General features: G+C 49.1%; 1 pseudogene; it reads right to left on the reverse strand.

Annotated features, from left to right (window-relative positions):
• LOC119097990 (transient receptor potential cation channel subfamily V member 5-like) overlaps positions 1–20,046 on the reverse strand; it is a 38,768-nt pseudogene that overhangs the window by 509 nt on the left and 18,213 nt on the right.

The following is a 20,046-nucleotide window of genomic DNA, read 5'->3' on the forward strand; positions in this document are numbered from 1 at the left end:
CGTGCCGTCCAAGGCGATGTGCAACTAAACTAGTATGGCGTTTTACCACACCGTCGAAGCAGCAATGTGAGTGCCGAAAAACTTGTGATGTTCAATGCTGACACGAAACGCTCATTCTTTGTATAGGAACTGGTCTTACCAAGTGACACAGGCAGGGGAAAGGGCTCAAGAGGCACCTGTTCCTCCCCTAGGTTCCGAGAGGCCCGAAGAGCCCCTCGGAGCCGACGAATAAGGGCCTGATATGATATCTACCTGGATACCTGAATAAGATCTGAAGGTCCGAAGTGTCCAAAAAGCCGTGCATAGTTCGCATTCAGGGACCCGCCCCTGTGGACCCGGCGGAGGGCACTTCAATGGCATCCAGCGGGCCCTTTGCACCGATCGGGGCCCCCTGAGTCGATAAGGGCTGATATGTCAGCCAGGCACCATCAGCACCGACAATCGGTTTCCTTTCGATATAGGTGTGCAGACCCATTTCCCAAGTAGAGACAAAGTAGGCCAGCGTTTTACATTGGTTGGGATTCTCAGCGTCAGCCAGCGGACAAAGCCCGGGTCAGCAATTTGCACCGCGCGGGACCCCTCTATTTGTCAGCAGCCAGTATGTGGCTGATTTATTTATATCGATCGGTAGCATTCATTTCTTAGAGCTCCCTTCCATTGATTAGATATCTTAACCGCCCCGGACCTTGTCCCCTTTCAAATTTTTGATCAAAGGTCAAGGTGTTCGGGTAAGCCCACAACGTTTTCAATACGTTTCACACAATTCACTCCTAATATGACGCACGTGTTGTTAACGTCAGCGAGTAGTCTTCAGATATGGAAGCTCGTAAGCACTGGCAGCAGACTTCAAACACCACGACTAAAGCCATTGTGCAAGCAAGGCATTTGCTTACAGTGATTTTTGCACCTCTTTCGGCTGGTGCTAATCTTGGAGAATAATTCGAAATGTCGAGTTGTTTCGGACTGGCGCCCAGCACTGCGAACACGGATAATAATCGGAGATGGTCTTTCAGGCCGATAAAGAATGCTGGATAGATAACATAGCCTGGAAAAGACAGGCAATCCTTTTTCGCCAAGGTTAACTATTACCATTTGCTATGCATGGCGCACCCGTGATGAGACGGGAAAAATTTATAAATCTGTAAATGGAGAACTTCCGTGGATGATTATCATAGTGGTAAGCCATTTGTCGGGTAATTTTCTAAACTGTGCCAAGGAGAAACATCCAATAAAATGTGACGTGCTAGTATTGACTATTTGCTAACGCAAAGACAATTTGCAGTTTAAACGCCATACGATAAACTACCCAAAGCGCTGCCTGCCATCTATTGGGTGACAAGCGAGTCAGTGGTGCCGATCTGGTCCGTGTTAGATCGATCACGAGGACACGTCAATCGACCTAGCGCAAAAGACAAAACCTGTGCAAAAGCTATGAAACGCCCGAAAACTTTCGAATCCACGCCTTCCTTAGCTAGGTTACATACCAAAATAAAGCAAAAATGATCCATGGTACAACAACCACACACCATCAAGCACTTCATTTTGAGTCGATCGGTACATGATGCACCTGAAAGTGCACAAAGTAATCAGATACCTCGAGTGCCGGAGTTTCTCTTCTTCAGATGAGTTGGAGGAGGGCGCTTAGCCTGCAAGGCTGACCTGACCCATTTTCAAAACCCGATTCCTTTCCGGATTTTGGTCCAAATTCGGCCTGCGGCACGCTTAACTTGACTTACATCTGTTCACTGCCCCTCCCCGATTGCATAATCCGGCGAATAGAGACATACTGAAAACAAACTGTCTACGAACGAAATTTCTGTTTATGTATAGTAAGCTGTGTATACTGATGAATGCGACCAGTCACATTTAACTTAAAAGCTGCCGCATACTGCAGTGATTTTTGTCCCCATCTATGAGCTATCGTGTGAAAAACTGTCAATAACAGCAAACTCATCAACTCATAACATAGTTGGAATGGCAAAGGCATGCGGGTAACCTATATGTGGTAAAAAATAACATGAAATTTATGCTGCCGCTTCCAGCTAGGCACTTAGGGCAGAGGCACTTTAGGTAAATGTTCTGCATTTCATATATCCAATACTCCTGTTTTGCACACATAAAAAGTCCCCACATCAGGGAGCTGTGAGGAGCAGTGGCTGGCTCAAACCAGCATTTAAGCACGGGATCCCGACAAACGTTGACACCCCTGATTGTGTATGATTTCTAGCTGCGGCCAAAGTGCAGGATAAGGACAAAGCCTCCTGTGATGTGTAAGGGTGAGTAGGTAGAATGATCAGAGTGAGAGTGAGTTTACGCCGTTCCTTTGCCGCTTCTTCATACTTGTCCTGTATGACCTGTGGATGTGATGAATGTGCTGTAGCTACATTTGGTCAGCGTATGTACTGACCATGTGTGTTATATCACATCATGAGTGTGACCATTGGTGGATCGCTTCTTATCGCAAACCTCCCAATGCCGTCGGAGCATGACTGAAGAAAACTTAGTTGGTCATGCGTTGGCATGTGGCATTTACCTGGCGAGCATGACGCTGATTTTCTGGTGCTGCACACGCTGGTTGAAGAGGAATCTGACGAGCGTCCATGGTACCAGGTGCCAGGTGTACCACCAGGAGTCACCAGCTATACAAGGTGTCGACCAGGAGTCACTTTCTAGAATCGGTTGGGGCCGGCTGAACTGATGAGTTTGACCTAACCTACTTCCGGATCTCACCAGCCACCTCAATTTATGTCCCGAAGTTGAAAATGGTTTATTGGAAAATGACGCGCATGCCGTGGACAAGCGACCTGCTGATTGACGACTTGCAGCAGGTTCAGCTGTTGCGCACCCTGGACTACCGAGGGGCCTATCTGGAGCACATTCTGCTGTCACAATTTGACGGATGTGGAATCGCTGACGACTATCGCTGTCGCTGGCCGTGTTTTGCCATTGGATTGACATTCAGATACCACCAGTCAGTATTGCGCGCCAAACACACCACAAAAGACAAATATACTTGTCACTGTTGAGGGAAACATAGTTTAAGTTTATCTGACTGATTGATATGAAATTGACATTATATGAAAAAATTTCCAAACTTTAATCGATTTTCAAGATCGCCTTAGAGCAAAATGCCTTTCGGCGATGAAACAAGATGAGCAGGACGTACAGACACCAAAGCAGATGTGGCCGTTGCTGTTAGCCAGTGGAGCGCAGCACCGGATTTTAGAAAGAGCGTGTTAACAAACCCATAGTTCTCACAAACGATTCTTGAATGGTCAGTTTTGGATAACTACTCCGGCCGGTTCCGAAGCCATAGGTCGTCTAAACAAGCAGGACTTTCCTCGGCTGTTGGCATGCTGGATAACAAATATGAAGGAGATCGGCTGGAAGCTAAAGACCAACAAAAGGTTAGCAGGCCAATATACGCAGAACATTCTTACCTGCCTACACATGCCAAACGTCAATTCATCCTTTTCATGACCAACTGGCACGTGTTGGAGACCGGTTAGGTAACTCACCAAAATGACATGTAAGCATCAGGACTGGCGTGGACAATGCCTTAAATAATCATGTATTATCCTCAACGCTTTTATCGAAAATCCCGTAAGAAAATTCACTGGTCATGCAGTACAGGGAGTATCCCACCTTTTTATATTTTCACTTTTGATTACATCAGAGGCGTACAATTTTATCAAGGTGCCAGTTTTCCCAAATTCCTTATGAACAACTCAGGATTTTTATTTGAAGTAGCCGATCCTGCTGGAAAAGTATAATTTGACTTCCTGCTCACTGAAATGAGAGTAAAACATTTCATTTGTCCTTACTTTTTCTAATGTGCATGCTCTATAAATAATGCGTCAAAAGGTGTGTGAAATAATTGCTACGAAAGCTTGGAACACTCTGTTTCAGACACACATATATTCGAACATCAAGCTTTTATCCCGCGAATTCAATGAAGCGTTATACCATGGCTCTGATTTCTCCCCTATGACGTTGACCATAGTGACCTTTTTCGAGGCACACTATGGCTTTGGAAATGGGAGCATCACATGTTTTATGTGACGCACTGGTTCAAGGTTCAAGCAACCAACTTCTCGGTAACAAACTCTTGCTCGCTGGACCAGTCACAAACTTTTTTAATCGCACCAGCAGAGGTGCGCACAGTAGTTGTCATGGCGGCGGTGTTCGTGACCGCAGGGAAGAAGCGTAATGCTGTTACAAGGCGTTGACAGCGTAATCTGGACTCGAAAATGATAAAATTGATAACATTGCCATGTTATGACGATACTGTAGTAGCACTACCCGGTGTAATCATTAGGCGTAAGTTGTCCCGAGGTTTCACTGGGGGACGTTTTTGAAACATGCCCCAAAGGTGGGACGCTTCATTTAACCATCGCTCCGATTGGCCCTTTTTCATAACGTAGGCTGATGGGAGGAAGAGGGGGTGGATGCCTGTCTTAAAACTAAGAACGGTAGATCCAAAAGCAGTAGGTTTCTGTCAACAAGTCCCACAATCGATGCTACGTCTGATGCTGTTAGGTCAATGGAGGACCTCACCATGCCAGGTAAAAAAAAATCCTGGGGATCGCACTCTGTCACATATCCAAGCCAATATTTACGAAACCACGCCAAGAAGCAGCGTGAAACTCACACCTAAGTGTTTCTTGTCTAATTCTAACCACATGAAAATGCGTTTTTGTGTTTTTAAAAATATATCATAATGTAGGCCTCTGTCAATGTGGCGGTGTCGGCTTCCCACTTGCGATCGGCAGATTCGTCGCTTGCCGCTTGCCACCCGGACCGACCGTGGATCGTCGTGCTGTGTTCTTTAAAAGAAACGAGGCTTTTCGGAAACTTTGTCAGCAATGTCATCTTTTAGTTCTTTAGATCCAGTGACATTTGATTTGCACACAAAAAATGCCTTGAGTGGATAGATATGCTTCAGGCAGTTGCTCACAGCTGGGTATCATCGTCACTTTTTTAAAGAGCAATACTCCTTGATTGGTATTTGTTTTTCTACAGCTGCCATTTGACCAACGTAGTCGGTGCGTCCCAAAGCCCAAATCATCATCACCGTTTTTCTACAGCTAATGCGGTAGCCTGTCCTTTTAAATGTCTTGGGCTGTGAGTAAAGCTTTGCGAACCACTTTCGCTTCCTGTTAAGCGCTTGGTAAAAAAGGGACAAAGAGATGCCTCTCCCATTTTGCCGTAGCCGTGTCCACCTCTACATTTAGGTAGATTCAAGCATACGCGAGACCGGCTACTGGCAGCTGCTCAACCCAGGCGTTGCTAGCAGAGGCAGAACTTTGTATCTCTTTTGGAAGGGGCAATGGTCCTTCAATATTGGGCTGCCTCCCCCCAATAATTATATGGACCGCCGCTGCGGACCGCTGGAAGTGCATCATCACCACTCATGTCTCCTGTCATTGGTAAGAGGGTCCTGACCAACACAAGAGACCTTCCGACATTCCAGGTCCCGCTCCTGTCCCTGTTTGACAAATGTGACTATGGCCGACTTTGGGCTAATCGCCGACACGGGGCTTCTTGTTGGGCATTGTGAGCCCCGGATCACCACAGGGGTCCGACCAATGATCGATCTTTCGTAGTAACATTTGCCGGCCCGGCCCTGCCCCGACTTGGGGGAGGGGCCCCAGAGCCAAGCCCGGCGCAAGACAGCGTTCGGTATTGTCTCCTGGTTGAGGTCCCTTTATTCCACGGTTTGCCCTTCGAACCCTTTAATCGGACCTTTCATCGTCGTTCCTTCGGAGTCTATGGGGCTTCTCGGGACCTCGGGACCTTAAGACCTAAGGCAGGTCACGTGGCTCTGTCCCACCGATAGTGGCGCCCTTCGCTTCTGGTGGAAATAAATAATCGGGCATTTTTTGTACCCTCTAGAGTTTAATGCCACTCGAAATTAAAGGTCTTGGAGGCCTCCGTGGTGTCTCGCTAGAGGTGACTTCCTCTGCAAAATTCAGGTCGTAATGTCCGAAATCAGGGCGTCGGATGTCTGTTCAACAAGAGGTTCGACTTAAAATTTCGCCAGGGTGGAAGGCACAGAAGTTGATGGTGATTTTGGTTTTCGGATCGTTGAAATGACCTGTTTGGATTTGGTGCCTTCTGAAAATAAAAGTTGTGGCGCACCAAAACAGTTTTGGTGTCTGTCGCCGAATGGGTTGATGCCGAATTTAGCCCATGGAGAGGTACGAACAATGCGGTGCCAATGAACATTTTGCCTCTTGGAAAAAACAATTTGGGACCCATTGTGGTGCCCCTTGAATAGAGTGTTTGCTTAAATGATGATTATGATATTCCGCAATGAAGGTTTTGTGGTACCGTTTCACCGAAGGTGTCGATCCAGACTTTGGACAGAATGGAAAGCAAAGAAATGGTGGTGTCCCTTAAAATAAAAGTTTTTGCGCCCTTTCAATAGTAAATAAATGAATTGGTGCTTAACCAATGGCAGGTCAAAGTCAGGCCATGGCTGTCTGTGGAGGGCATTTGAAGGGTTTTGTTCAATGTGAAGCAATGACAGTGTTAGACGAATTCCTTCATGTCTGAGACAGTTTCCGAGGCAAGAAACCAATTGCATTTGGAATTATAACCAATTACATTTACCCAAGTTCAGGGGTAAAGGTCAGACTGAGGTCAGAACTATTTATGTGAAGGCTTGGTTTATTTGGTGGTTTCTGGTGTCCACTTCGAATTGATTAATGACCGGAACCGCAGCAGACGTGTTACATGGACTTTTGAAAGGTCTGAGTAGGTCACTGACGTAAATGAACCCGGCTAACATTTTTTTAGGATCATACCGTCTAACGTAATCCTTGACACTTATCCGAATGGCAAAGGATACTTGGTCACCTGGACCTTAAACAGATCTAACAAGCTCACTGGCGTTAATTGGACCCCACTGATGATATGTTTAGAACGGATATCGAGATTCACGGCGGTTACATGAGGAGGCTTGACGGCACCTACGACAACAATTTGGAGATTGACCTTGTTTGACCTTATCTGACCCCAAGTTAATGACCTAGGAAGCCCAAAATTTTGACAACATTGAGTTTACGTACGGGTCAATCCACAAGGTATGTTGGCAGAGAAGGTCTACCAGAATGATCTCCGAACGCCGCAGCGTAGCCGCGCCATACTTTGCATGGTAGGCACTCAAATGGCGAATCTTTTAGCATGAACAATTAGATGTACCTTGCAAAGTCGCTGACTTATGGCAGGTCAAAGTCTGCGATCTAGCCAGCCAACTACTCAGCGATGGCCAGGTAAGGGAATCGTTCGATTTCATGCGGCGGCGGAGTGCTATACAAAGCGATGGATCTCGGAGATAGTTTCTTAGGCAACAAAATAATATAATTCATCATCAAAACAATCTTAATTGGCTTAGGGTCCAGTATAGGTCGTGGTTAAAACTGACCAGCTTTTTTACTTGAGAGGTTACTGCATGGGGCAGTTTCTGGTGTTTATTTCGAATCTATTAGTAACAGACACGACAAAAGACATGCTACATGGACTTCTTGAAGGTCAGATTGGGTCAATGAGCTAAAATGACTCAGATGAGGAATTTTAGAGGCATACCGCCTAGCATAATTCCTGACTCTCGTGCGGATGGCAAAATGGAGGAAATCTCGTAGGTTTTGGTGACCTTGACCTTGTAAACGTAAAAAGGTCTTTGTCTTCAGGTGAAAATCAGTGATCCTTTGCTTACAATAGGTATCTAAGCTCAAGACGGCTGCATGAGGAGGTCTGGGGGTGCCTTGAACACCAATTTGAAATTTGACAATGTTTGGCCTTATTTGACCCAAGATCACGACCTGGAAACATTAACCTCCGAGAAAAATGAGTTCACACATAGGGCAACCGATTCTGTGAAGGTGTTGCACCTAGCTCTTTTAGTTTTTTTAGGTCTCAGAGGGTTAAATTGAGCCCCACCTCCACCCGAGCGACGGATACTCCACTGGCCACCCGCGCACGTGATAGCCCATCACAAGCCACGGGCTCATGAGCAGTGCCTATCGCCTAAATCGCCTACGTAAGCGCCTCGCTCGTCCACAACCACAAAATGAGACCTAGTGAATTAAGTTTTGTTCTGTTTATAGGGTTTTGACTTTAAGAAACCATATTCTGTAGGTGATTAAGCTTATCTAAGTCCTATGACCTGAGTTGTTCTGGTGTCATGCCGAGATCGATTCAAATGAAAAATGGCAACGCGACGGCTCACTTGGTGCGCCGCTGGCATTGGGCGCGCCAAACATTGGTGATAAGGACTTTTCTATCAAACACCCACTTGGCCTGCAATCCTTATCACTATGACGGGGAATGCCTCACCTTTGGGTGTATTTCCAAAACATATGGTGAATCGTCGGGACCCTTCAGTCCAATGATATGTCATTGTATTGCCACTGGAGTCCGTTCAAGATATAAAAGGAAATACATTTTGGTCATTGTCCAGTCCAAATTACACTGGTAACGCTATGTGATAGCACTGCACTTCTTTTTTTATAGCCCAAGAGTGTATTCTCGAGTCCGCAACATCTGCGGTTGTCGTGGTCGTTGTTGTAATGACAACCACCGTCGTCATAACGACGGCATGATCTCCTTAGGGCCATTGATAACTGTTATGGGCTGGAAGCACCACTTTGAGCTTTTTGTGATCAGTACCTCAAAGAAAACCTTCTATACGTTTACATATATATATATATATATATATATATATATATATATATATATATATATATAATTCTTAACAGCACTAACAGCAAAATATAAAAGGTAGATAATCGGTCATTGTTACTTTGATGCAAGTGCTCCCAAGAAGAGGGCATATAAGAGGAAGATACTGTGTCGTAACCGGGCGTGAAAAGCCTCATATCACACGAGGCGTGTTAGGTCTATACTCACACCACCGTGCCATCCTCCCGTCTCGAGTACAAGTAGTTCCCCATCAGCTCGCTGCACGTGTTCAAGGTCGGGCCGAGACGGCGCGTGACGACCACCGGAAACAAGATAGACAACTGGGATGTAGACAACAGCTGCAGGGGATTGCTGAGGGGGGAGGGGCTGAATGATAATCGGCAGATGAATGGATAAGTTTGGGCAGCATACTTCTCCCGCCAACTATGAACATTTGTTTTGGTTTCAAGTGGTTTGACTGAAAGCCTTAAGCATTGGCCCGAAAATACATTTTTATGTAGTTCTGCACTGCACTTTTTAAATGGCCTTAAAGGGAGTGTTTCACATTTGCCTGGTGTTTTTAACTGAAAAATTCATCTTGAAGATCATTCGGCGCGGCTCACAACCCTGCCCTTCCTGTGACATGAACCCTTCTACTTTCTGAGCTATATACCCGCGAAGATGTGCAGACTTTTTCATTTGAGGCTATTTCAAGGTTCCCCAGCATCCATGACACCATAATAGCTTTATTCAAACGCTGCCATTTCATTAGCCACACCGCGATCAAGGCCAAGAAAGCTATAATTGTCGAGTCGTTCATATTTGGTATTAGTGAGCACGACTTCTAGATATAACGATAGTCAATAGGCTCCCAATCAATGTTCTGCAGGATTCGTTCAAACAGTGACGTATTGAGAAGCATAATTACTAAACAGAGAAAACATGTTGTCTAGGGCAGTCTTTCCACTTAAAAGTATACCAACAATTATAAGTGAGCTTATTTAATCATATCTGATACCGCTCCAACATCTTCAAAAGTGGAGCATGCCCTTTAAGTGCAATAATCAACCAATGATCTTTCAGTGGATTTAAGACTGTTGAATCTACATCTCTGCAAATGGAGTGTGGTTTCAGATGCAGCGCAGAAGCACGCACCGCGTGTTATGCGTCTCTGGCTTACCCCTGAGCCCTTGTCTGACAGCTGCACTGTGCGCCCTTCAGCGGTTGTCGAGGCTGACCAGACACCGCCAACGGCCTAGTGGTCCCTCACTGACCATCGCACTCGCACTGACCGAAAAATTCGTCTTAGGACAGCATACCACTTACTGGCCGCAGTGCAGCCGTGTTTGATCAATCACCGTCGTCTTGGTGGACGTCTTTATGCCCCCGGGGCAAACACAGCAGGTAAACACCCGTGACCGTGGCTGGGGAGGGGCACGAGCGCAGCGGCGCGACACAGCAGACCGCCGACGACGCGCCGTCGCGTGCGCGCGGTGTGCGTTGTGGAGCTGAGGCCGTGGACGGCCGTGGAGGATTTATAGGTGGTGGGTAATCGACATCCGAGTGTTGGGGTATGGGGACGAGGGAGGAAGGGATGCGGCTTCCTCCCTCGGAAAATTTGGAGGGATGGCACATATGCCCCGTGAAAGTTAATCAATCCGGTGCCCAGTTTCCATGAAAAGGAAAATGAAACTGTCTCCTATTTGTATAGGTTTATCCCATATGTATATCTCATATTTCTCTGATGACAGAGGCGGCTCAACATGGGGGCAGAGAGTAGCTGCTCCCCTGCCGCCAGGTAGTGAGGAGCAGCTGCAGGGGAGCAGCAATTCAGGGGAGCAGTAGCATGTTTTGTCCTTCCCGCTGAAAAAAGAGTATACCCCTTTACCATCATTGTTATCACATGCATAATACCAAAATTTAGATAAAGCGGCCCAAATAAGTGAGCTAGAAAGTGATAAACACGGCTCAAAAGAACCTTCGCTACATCACGAGACCCATTTGCACGGTAATAAGAACACCACTATGAATAAAGCGGACAATCATCTGAATCAGGAGACCCAATGTTGTGTTAAGGAGATCCTTTTGCTGGCTCGGGAAGCCCCCATTACAAACTAGGAGCCCCTCGTTATGGTGTAGGAGGCATCCTCTTTGCTTAGGAGGCACCAATTTATGGGACAAGAGGGATGGCCGCGGTTCGGATCAGGATGCTCTGTTTTTGGGATAGCGACGCCCCTGTGCTAGATTTAAGAGGTCCATTAGTGAATTGTAAGCATCTTGTTGTTACGGATAAGGAAGCCCCAATTTGCATTGGGAGCCCTCCTCGAACGGGAAGCCTGTGTTAGGTTAGCAAGATTCTTTTCCGAAAAATTAGAGGGCACCATTCAATATTTTTAACTGTGGACAGTTTTTTTTACTTGGATGTTCATGCATGTAACTGTTTGATGAGATGGCAGATACCCTTGGCCCCCCCCCCCCCCGAATATGCGACGCGGTGCAGGAAGCCCCGTGTGAAGAGGCCCCACGTGTTCGGAATCACCTGGAAAATGCTCCCCCGCACTCAAAATCCGTGATGCCGCCCTCTGCTTGAGAGGTACCCCTGTAGAACATTGAAAAATATGCTGATTTCTATGGAGGGCATCGCCACAGGGAGGAATTGACAGAAAAACCTCCAAACCTTACGGACCTAGACAATATGCTGTGGACGCAGCATGGTAAGAAAAATCGGAAACATATCGATGTTCTGCTAGTGATCTCTCCTCCCCCCCCCCCCTCCTCCTCTTTTGACACGCAGGGGAGCCTCTGGGTGTATCCGTTTGACAGCTGGAGCGTCTCATGTCGATGCATATAGGCACTTTGAAACGCATTTTGAACGGCACACATTGCAGACAAACGCTGCAGGTTATGCGCCAACCAGCAACGTTTAGATTGCATGAAGAAAGCGGTGGGTCATGTGCGCTTTTAGATTTGTTTTTTTTCAACAGGGCACCCATGTTTTTATGCAAAGCAAAGTTTTGGACTGTTGGATTTCATTGTGTTCGAGAAACTTGGGAAGCAGGTTGTGCCATGATCCGGGATTTGTTGGCGTCTTCGATGGATCGTCGCGTCAGTTCCATCCCCCACTCCCTTCATTTTGCGGAACTACGCCCTCGCCTGTAGGACTTGTGTGCTGAATTTCAAAGAGTTGCTAGGCTTAGCCTCGCCCCACGGACCAAACCTGAGGGCAGACCATATAGATTACAATATTTCTTGTTATGGATCACGTAAGTAACCTGCAAGCCGCCGGTTGATAATAGCACATGTGGAACAATGATCATTGTTCCACATGTGCTCTATTTGGTATATCACGGAAGTAAGTCGATGCTTTTGTGCGCATGCTTGCCAGTTTGTACGGATTCAGCTATCACGAAGAAAAAAAACAAACCGTCCCTAGAGATCTTTCACGAAAATTGCATCAGAATCTGGACACAGCTACAAGAAAACAGTCCAATGTAATGCGAAAAATCGATGGTGAGTAGAAAATGAGCGGCGACTACATCAAACAGTTGTGCGGAAGAAGCTTTCGAGCCAAACCGCGTTCGAAGACGTGTGTCGCTCAGTATCACGCTGGAGCTGCCTCTATGTGTAGCAAGCCGATAAAAGTCGTGTCGAGAAATACAAAGAGATCTCCGAGAAGCGGGTTACTTTTACTGCGCCTCCCCCTGTGTCAAATTGGTGACATCGAAGATTACCAAGAGTGCGGGGTTTCAGCCACGCTTTCGGCGTCCTGAAGTCCCTGTGACTTTTGTGACGGTCGGATCGAAGGTGTCGTGCTTTGCGTAGCGCAGACTAAAGTTGGGTCTGGTCAGCAACAAGCTGCTGAGGATGTGTTCCACGAGGTTTGTGGAGAGGCACACTGTAATGGAGAGGTTTCGGGAGGCAACCTACCATCTCAGCCCTCCAGGAGTTAGATTACGTGTACCAAGATGAAAGGGCAAGCTCTGGAGCTGCCCCCACCAGGGCACCGGCTTCGGCCGGTGTAGGGGACTAGCGCCCCCTCGGGTCCCAGCTCGGTAACGGATGGACAGCGTAAGCTGTTCCTCTCAGAGCGTGGCGACCCTGCCGTACGTGAGCTCCCGCTCCTTGTCCCGCCCGCTCCCTTCCCATTGCCCGCTTTCCTGCATCCGGCCCACTCGTCACTCCTAACCCTCGTTTTATCGGGGTTGCCCGTGCCCCCTCGCCCGCGTCCCTGGGTTGATCGGATCCTGGTGGCTGAGGGACGCGTCGTACGGGTTAGTCACGGCGCGTCCCAAAAATCCCCTTTGGACAGGATATCCGGGGGCGTGGGGAGTCCGTGGGCCCCCATAAGGGTCTAGCGGCTTGTCGCTCGCGTTGCGGTTGGGTGCTCCTTGCGGGTCTCCATTTGGGGCGCCTGGCGGCGCGCAGCGGCTTAAGGGATCAAGGGGCGGCGGCGCTGAACCACGGTCAGGAAGGGGAGGAGTCTCCCCGGTTACACTTGGCCGTGTGGGAGGCGTCATTCGCTCCGGATAGCACCGGGGTAACCCTGGCGGTGACCACCTCCCAAGGGAGTGTTGGGCCGTCCCCCAGTTGGGCTCCGAGGTGGGTGGGGAGCCCCGGTGCCGAAATTAGCAATTTAAGGACATGGCAACTACAAACCCCAAAAACACCCGTCCCCCGAGAGGGGCATGGAATGCGATGAACTTCGGGCGCAGCGAGGAGTCAGTTCCATCTGCCCCACGCGTTCTTGTCTTCCGGAGTGATGTGAAGATCCTAGCATCGCTTTCACCGTTTCAGCGCCGAACCGGATGCGACAGGTTCGGAAAAGTCACCCGCTGTGATAAGCTGAGAGATGGCGCGATCGAGGTGGAGTTCGCAAACGGCACCAATGCGACTCGAGCCTTGGCAGCCAGTGAATTTGTTTACGCCGCGAGAACCGAGGGTGGAAAACGAGACGTGAGCGTGCCAGTCACGGTCACACCGCACCATACCAAAAAATTCTGGAAGGGCATCATAAACTGCTATGACCTTCGTGACGTCAGTGAGGAGGAAATCATCGAAGAATTGGGAATCTTTTGGGCCACCGCAGCGAGCAGGATTACGACCAGGAGGGGTGATGACCAAATCCCTACAAACACCATTATACTGACATTTAACCGGCCTGATCTACCGTCTGGTATCCGCATTGGCTACACCGTTGTCAAAGTCAGAGTCTTCGTTCCGAATCCGATGCGATGTTATCAATGCCAGCGCTTTGGTCATACAAAACCACACTCCCGCAATCGAGCTGTCTGTGGGAAGTGTGCATCTTTCGAGCATTCGGGAGAGCAGTGCATTTCTGTGCCGCCCTGGTGCGTGAACTGTGATACGGGGCAGGTACCGCACACAACTTTCGACCGAAGTTGTCCAGCCTTCATGAAGGAAAAGGAAATTATATTACTCAAAACTTCAAAGAACATTTCCTTCCGCGAGGCGCGTGAACAGTATGAGGCTAATCACCCCAAAGTATCTTATGCCGAAAAATCCAAAACCTCTGTCTTACAGTCCACCAGCATCAATCACATGTCGGCGGTCCAACTCATCACGCTCCTGCGATCCTTCGGTTTGTCTGTGGTGCCGGCGGGGCGGGCAACTCCCGCCCAGTCGGATCCTCCTGGTCCTTCAGTTGCGTCCTGCTCGACCAACGCTGTGCCGCCGGCCCCTCAGGTGTCGTCGGGGTTGCGGGCGGGGGAGAGGATGGATGGACGGTGGTCAGGCGCGGCCATGGTCCGCGGGCTCGGCCGTCCTCGCCGTCTGGCACTCCGCTGCCCTCGTCGCCTCCGGCGACTTTGGCGAGTTTGTGTGGACGAGCAGCGGAAACGATGGAACGGCATGAGGCGGACAGGCGCGCCCGCGACGCCAAGCGGGCCCGCTTGGCCGAGTTGGAGAGGGCTAAGGCGGCCAATCGTTTGTCCAGTGCAAGCAAGGAGCCCACTCATCGCAGTCGTACACCATCGCCGAGAAGGCCAGTGGAGGCCCCCACTGACCACCAGACGCCCGGTAGAGGCCCGCCGATGGGTCCTCCCCCGCCGCCACCCCGGACTGGGTACGCTGGTGTGAAGCGTGCCCCGGCCGGTCCCCCGTCTCCATCTGCCGGAGGGAGCCCCAGAATTCGTTCCAGAGTGGGGCACGTTCCCGCATAATCGAACCTCAGAGGTTCGATTATGAACCTCTGAGGCTCTCAGTCGGAAACGTCTGCTCCTGCAACTGGCGCAGCCAATTCTTTTAGGACGTGTCAGTTTTGGTAGGTGACCTCCAATCGCCTTTTTAACACGCCCCCTTTACAGGTCTTTTTACAGTGGAACTGTAGAGGAGTAAGGGCAAATGCCCTCGACCTCCAGGCTGTCGTCAGCAAGCACTGTCCTGCAGGAAAAACCGTAGTACGGTGGATCACCTTTTAGCTCTGGACACTACGGTTCGCAAGTCTTTTCAAGAAAGAGCGCATGTGGGGACAGCGTTCTTTGACATTGAAGCCGGCTATGACACCACATGGCGCCACATGGTATTCTTCAAAAGCTTTTTATGCATGGTATACGTGGCCATACAGGTACTTTTCTCCAAAGGTTTTTAGCCAAACGATATTTCCATGTTCGGGTCGGCAACGTCCTCTCTGATAGGTACGAACAAATAAACGGCGTGCCCCAGGGTGGCGTGTTAAGTGCAGCGCTGTTCGCAGTTATGATAAATAATATTTGCGATGTGCTTCCCCAGTCGGTCGGACGTGCCATTTTTGTTGACGATTTTACTATTTGGACCAGTGCAGCAAGGGCACCAGCGATGGAGCGGCGTCTCCAGCTGGCTGTGGAACGCGTTGAAAGATGGGGTGACATGGGCGGATTTCGTTTTTCAGGCGACAAGACCGTGGCGATGCATTTTTGTCGTCGCCAGCGATGTGATAACCTGAGCATCCGTCTATATGGTCGCTATATTCCAAATAAGGCCCTGGCCAGGTACCTTGGGATACACTTTGACCGCCACCTTACATATAACGCACATCTTAAAATGTTACGCGATCGCTGCTTTAAATCTCTCAACATGCTAAAGTGTGTGTCTCGCACATCATATGGGGCAGACAGAACCACGCTTATGCTTTTGTATCGTTCCCTCGTCCGCTCCAAACTGGATTATGCATGCTGTGTGTATGATGGCGCGTCTGAATCCAGCAAGCGTGTTCTTAATACCGTCCACCATACTGCCATTCGTATTGCTATTGGGGCGTTCCGCACATCACCTTTCGTCAGCCTTTTAACGGAGGCACACGAGCCACCACTTTTGACGGGGGGAAAATGCTCGGCATACGTTATGCCTTGAAGATGCGGCAGTTCCCACTTCATCCGACATATTCCGCAATTTTTTGCGGTCTGCTGTAAGTTCCCTTCGTCATGGGCCGCAGCAGCACGCTTTAACTTTTGATTTCGGAATGAGAGCCTTATTGCTCAGAGCGGAATTCCCCTTCGAGGCGTAAAGCAAGTAAGCCACCTGGCTTCTCCTCCTTGGCAAGTGACCACACCCTTCATTGACACCTCGCTTACGGAAATTAGGAAAAAGGCGTCACACCACACATAATGAGATCCAGGGCGCTTGAGCTTCTGACTTGTTATGAATGATACACCCTGACATACTACACAGACGGATCCAAAACCTCGGATGGCGTGGGTTGTGCTTTCATCAGCGGTTCCGTCACTCGATCGTTCTTGTTACTGGCCCACTCGTCAGTTTTCACAGCGGAATTAACTGCAATCTCCAAGGCAATATGTTTCATAGAGGTGGGTGAAGAATCTTCACGCGCCATTTTTACAGATTCACTGAGCAGTCTCTCTGCACTGAAGTCTTTTTATCCATCATGTCCCCTTACACAGGACATTTGATCACGCCTGACAGAGTTGAATCGGGCTGGAAAGAGAGTTGCCCTGTGCTGGATCCCCAGTCACGTCGGCATCGTGGGCAACCAGCTGGCTGTTGCCGCTGCTAAGCGAGCCGCGGTGGCACCGTATACCCGATTTTTGCCTGTCCCTGCCAGAGATTTCTACCCGGCAGTCAAGACCTTCCTGAGTAGCAAATTGCGGCGTTGTTGGGACCAGGTGGGTGGCAATAAGCTCAGGGCGATACAAACCGAGTTGGGCTTGTGGTCGTCATGCTCTCGCAGTGTGCGGTGGGAAGAAGTGGTTTTATGCAGGTTGCGTTTTGGGCATACGTATGTCACACATGGCCATCTGTTGCATGGAGCCGACAGACCCGTATGCCAGCGGTGTGGTGCCGTTCTCACTGTCCACCATGTCATTGTATCATGCCCGTGCCTCATCGAAGAACGACGACGTCACTTTGGTCCGCAGGCTTCGACCCTGACGATTAAGGATGTGCTCGGTGACAGTTCTTCCTTTTTTATTCCAAACAGCTCTTTTCGTTCTTAACAGATATTGATTTTCAAGTCATTTTTACACCATACTAATTAAGTAAAAACATTGTTGTCGGCGCAAAATGACCACCGCAGTCGACGCGCCCGAAAACACCAATGAACAACAACAAAAGCTCTGGAGCTGCTTTTCATCTGGCAGGACTGCAGACATCGGAACTGATGCTCAATCTTCATATCCTGCTGAAGCTGTCCGGTCTGCCAGTGCTGCTGCGCAGAGATCTTCAAAAAAGCGGTGCTGATCTGGTGAGCTGACCTGCTCCCATCCATTCAACCTATCAGCGAAGTCATGGAAGAGCTGGAGAGGCTCAGATCCGGCGACGCGGAACTCTCCAAGGTCCTCTCAGAGGGCATGAAAACCGTCGCAGGTATGGATCTAAGCTGTCCGCGTCTCGCAGAGGGGGAAACATACTGCGCGACGAAGTCATGCCTTCTGCTTTGGAGGATGATGCGGTCGAAGGCTACTATCGGGTGAACTTGTTTGTGGTTCAGCATTAGACCAGCAGGTGACCAGCAATCCAGCAAGTGGCCCAGCGTTGGACTAGCAGGCGACCAGCAATCCGGCAGGTGGCCCAGCGTTGGACCAGCAGATGACCAGCAATCCAGCAAGTGGCCCGGCATTGGACCAGCAGGTGACCAGATCCAGCAAGCGGCCCAGCGTTGGACCGCTTGCTGGGCAATCTCCGGGCCAGCTTCGGTGAGAGGTGAGCGGAAGTCCATAAGGCCGAGCTTCCTGATCGCCAGCCGTGTCGCCGCTGCAAAGTGGGAAGATGTCATCCCTGTCTGGACGAAGTACGCACATCTGAGCCCAGCGTCGGTGACGCAGGCCGAGGCGGAGTTCAGGGTCTGGCGCAGTATGTGGGAAGATGTCATCCCTGTCTGGACGAAGTACGCACATCTGAGCCCAGCGTCGGTGACGCAGGCCGAGGCGGAGTGCACGGTCTGACGCAGTATGTGGGCGAGCACGCCGCCTGAAGGAAGACCAGAGTCAGCTATCGCATCTCTGCCGCGTTGCTCCATGGACGTCTTCCTGGCCGTGTCTGCTCTGCTGAAGATGCTGGCAGTCCTGCCCGTGTCAGCAGCAGAGGTGGAGCGAGTGTTCTCGGGAGTATACCTGTCTCGTTCTGCTATCCGGCCAACGATGTCCGTAGATAGACTAGAGGCTCTTGTCCTCATGCAAACGTACAGAGGGAAGCTTCCCATCAGTGCGGAAGTGATTGTCAGTTTCCTGTAGAGCATTCTCCTGGAAAAGGTGTTCTTCGCAAATAACCATTTCACGAAATACGCTGTCCACTCCATGTCATAAATGGCAGGGATTGTACAGTTTCGTACATAGACTTATAGCACAATAAAACATGTTATAGCACATAAAATTTGTGTCATTGCACAAAATAGCACAGCTGAATATCAGAAACGCTATGCTTTACTGAGATTATATGATATCCGTTTAATTTATGATATATTTCTGACTCTCATCTCCTTGTGCCTTGTATGGTAACTGCTATGTGATGCTAAGAACTTGCATCCTGAAATTATTTCGTCCTCTCGACCTCTCCACATAAGGTGATCTTTTATGATAGGAGTACAACATGGCTTAACACGCGCTCGGGTGGGGGTGGGGGTTCAAATTGACCCCCGAAGGTTTTTCCAGAATGGTTTCCAAACGGCGCGACGTATCCGCGCCAACAATTGAATAGCGGATCGTTTGACATAAAACAATTTGGGTGTACCTTATAAGGTCACTGACCTATGGCAGGTCAAAATCAGGCCATGGTTTCAGCGAAGGCAATTTCTAGGGAAACGTCCAATCTGATACAATAACGGAACGTTTGACGAAGCCATACATCTCTGAGATACTTTCTTTGTCACCAAAAATATTGAATAAGCAAATTACGTTTACCTGAGGTCAGGTATGAAGGTCAGACCAAGGTCACAACCAACCTGATTTATTACTCTAGGGCTTGCCATATGGGATAGTTTGTGGTGTTCATTTCAAGTTTATTGACGGCAGAAACCACATTATACATCTTCCATCGACTTCCTAGAGGTCAGAACAGGTCATTGACCTAAGATGACCGGATCGACATTTCGTTTTAGGAACATACTGCCTGGCGTGATCTTTGTCGCTTATTCAAATGCAAAACTCAGAGCAGTCTTGTATGATTTTAATCACCATGACATTCAAAAGGTCAAACAAGGTCACTGACCTCAAACGGGCTTGTGACCTTTTGCTTAGAAACAGTTGCCTAAGTTCTGGCGGCACTTAAGAAACCAACCTGTAATTTGACCTTGTTTGACCTTATTTGACCTAAAGGTCATAGCCTAGGAAGCTCAAACTTTGACCTAGGTGACTTACGTACAGGTCAAGACACCCTGTAAATTTTGTGTCTATAGCTTTCTCAGTTCCTGAGATCTCAGAGGGTCACATTGACCCCCACCAGAGCAAAGGGTATCTAGCCGGTCACCCAGGCGCGTTAAGCAAGCATCTAGCAAGCGTCTAACAAACCACGAACCACGATGGGTGATGTTTCACCATTTTCAACAGTTTTTTCAAGAAAATCGCCGGATCCATAACGTAGCTGTACTTAATCCCGTCGCGAAGTGAAAATTTCCGAAACGTCATTGTTGACGTACTTGTTCCTGCCACATCGTGCCAATACGTCGCAGCCGGGCGTTTTGTTGACGTGATTGGACAGGCACCGGATACTGCACCGATTGATGGATGCCCGCCCCGCCACCCGCTCCATCCTCTTCCGTACGGTGTCACCGTCTGCACTTAACGACACTGCCGCGTCGCCGGCTGTCGTCAGGGCATGTCAAACTATGAACGTGCTTGTTTGGTCTTGCCTATCTCACCTACCCGGTTCTTTCCATTCTTGCTGAGAAGAGGCTAGCGAATCTTGTCAGCTGCC

This window comes from Pollicipes pollicipes, unplaced genomic scaffold (genome assembly GCF_011947565.3).
Source record: "Pollicipes pollicipes isolate AB1234 unplaced genomic scaffold, Ppol_2.1 Scaffold_4740;HRSCAF=5597_pilon_pilon_pilon, whole genome shotgun sequence".
NCBI classification, from domain to species: domain Eukaryota; kingdom Metazoa; phylum Arthropoda; class Thecostraca; order Pollicipedomorpha; family Pollicipedidae; genus Pollicipes; species Pollicipes pollicipes.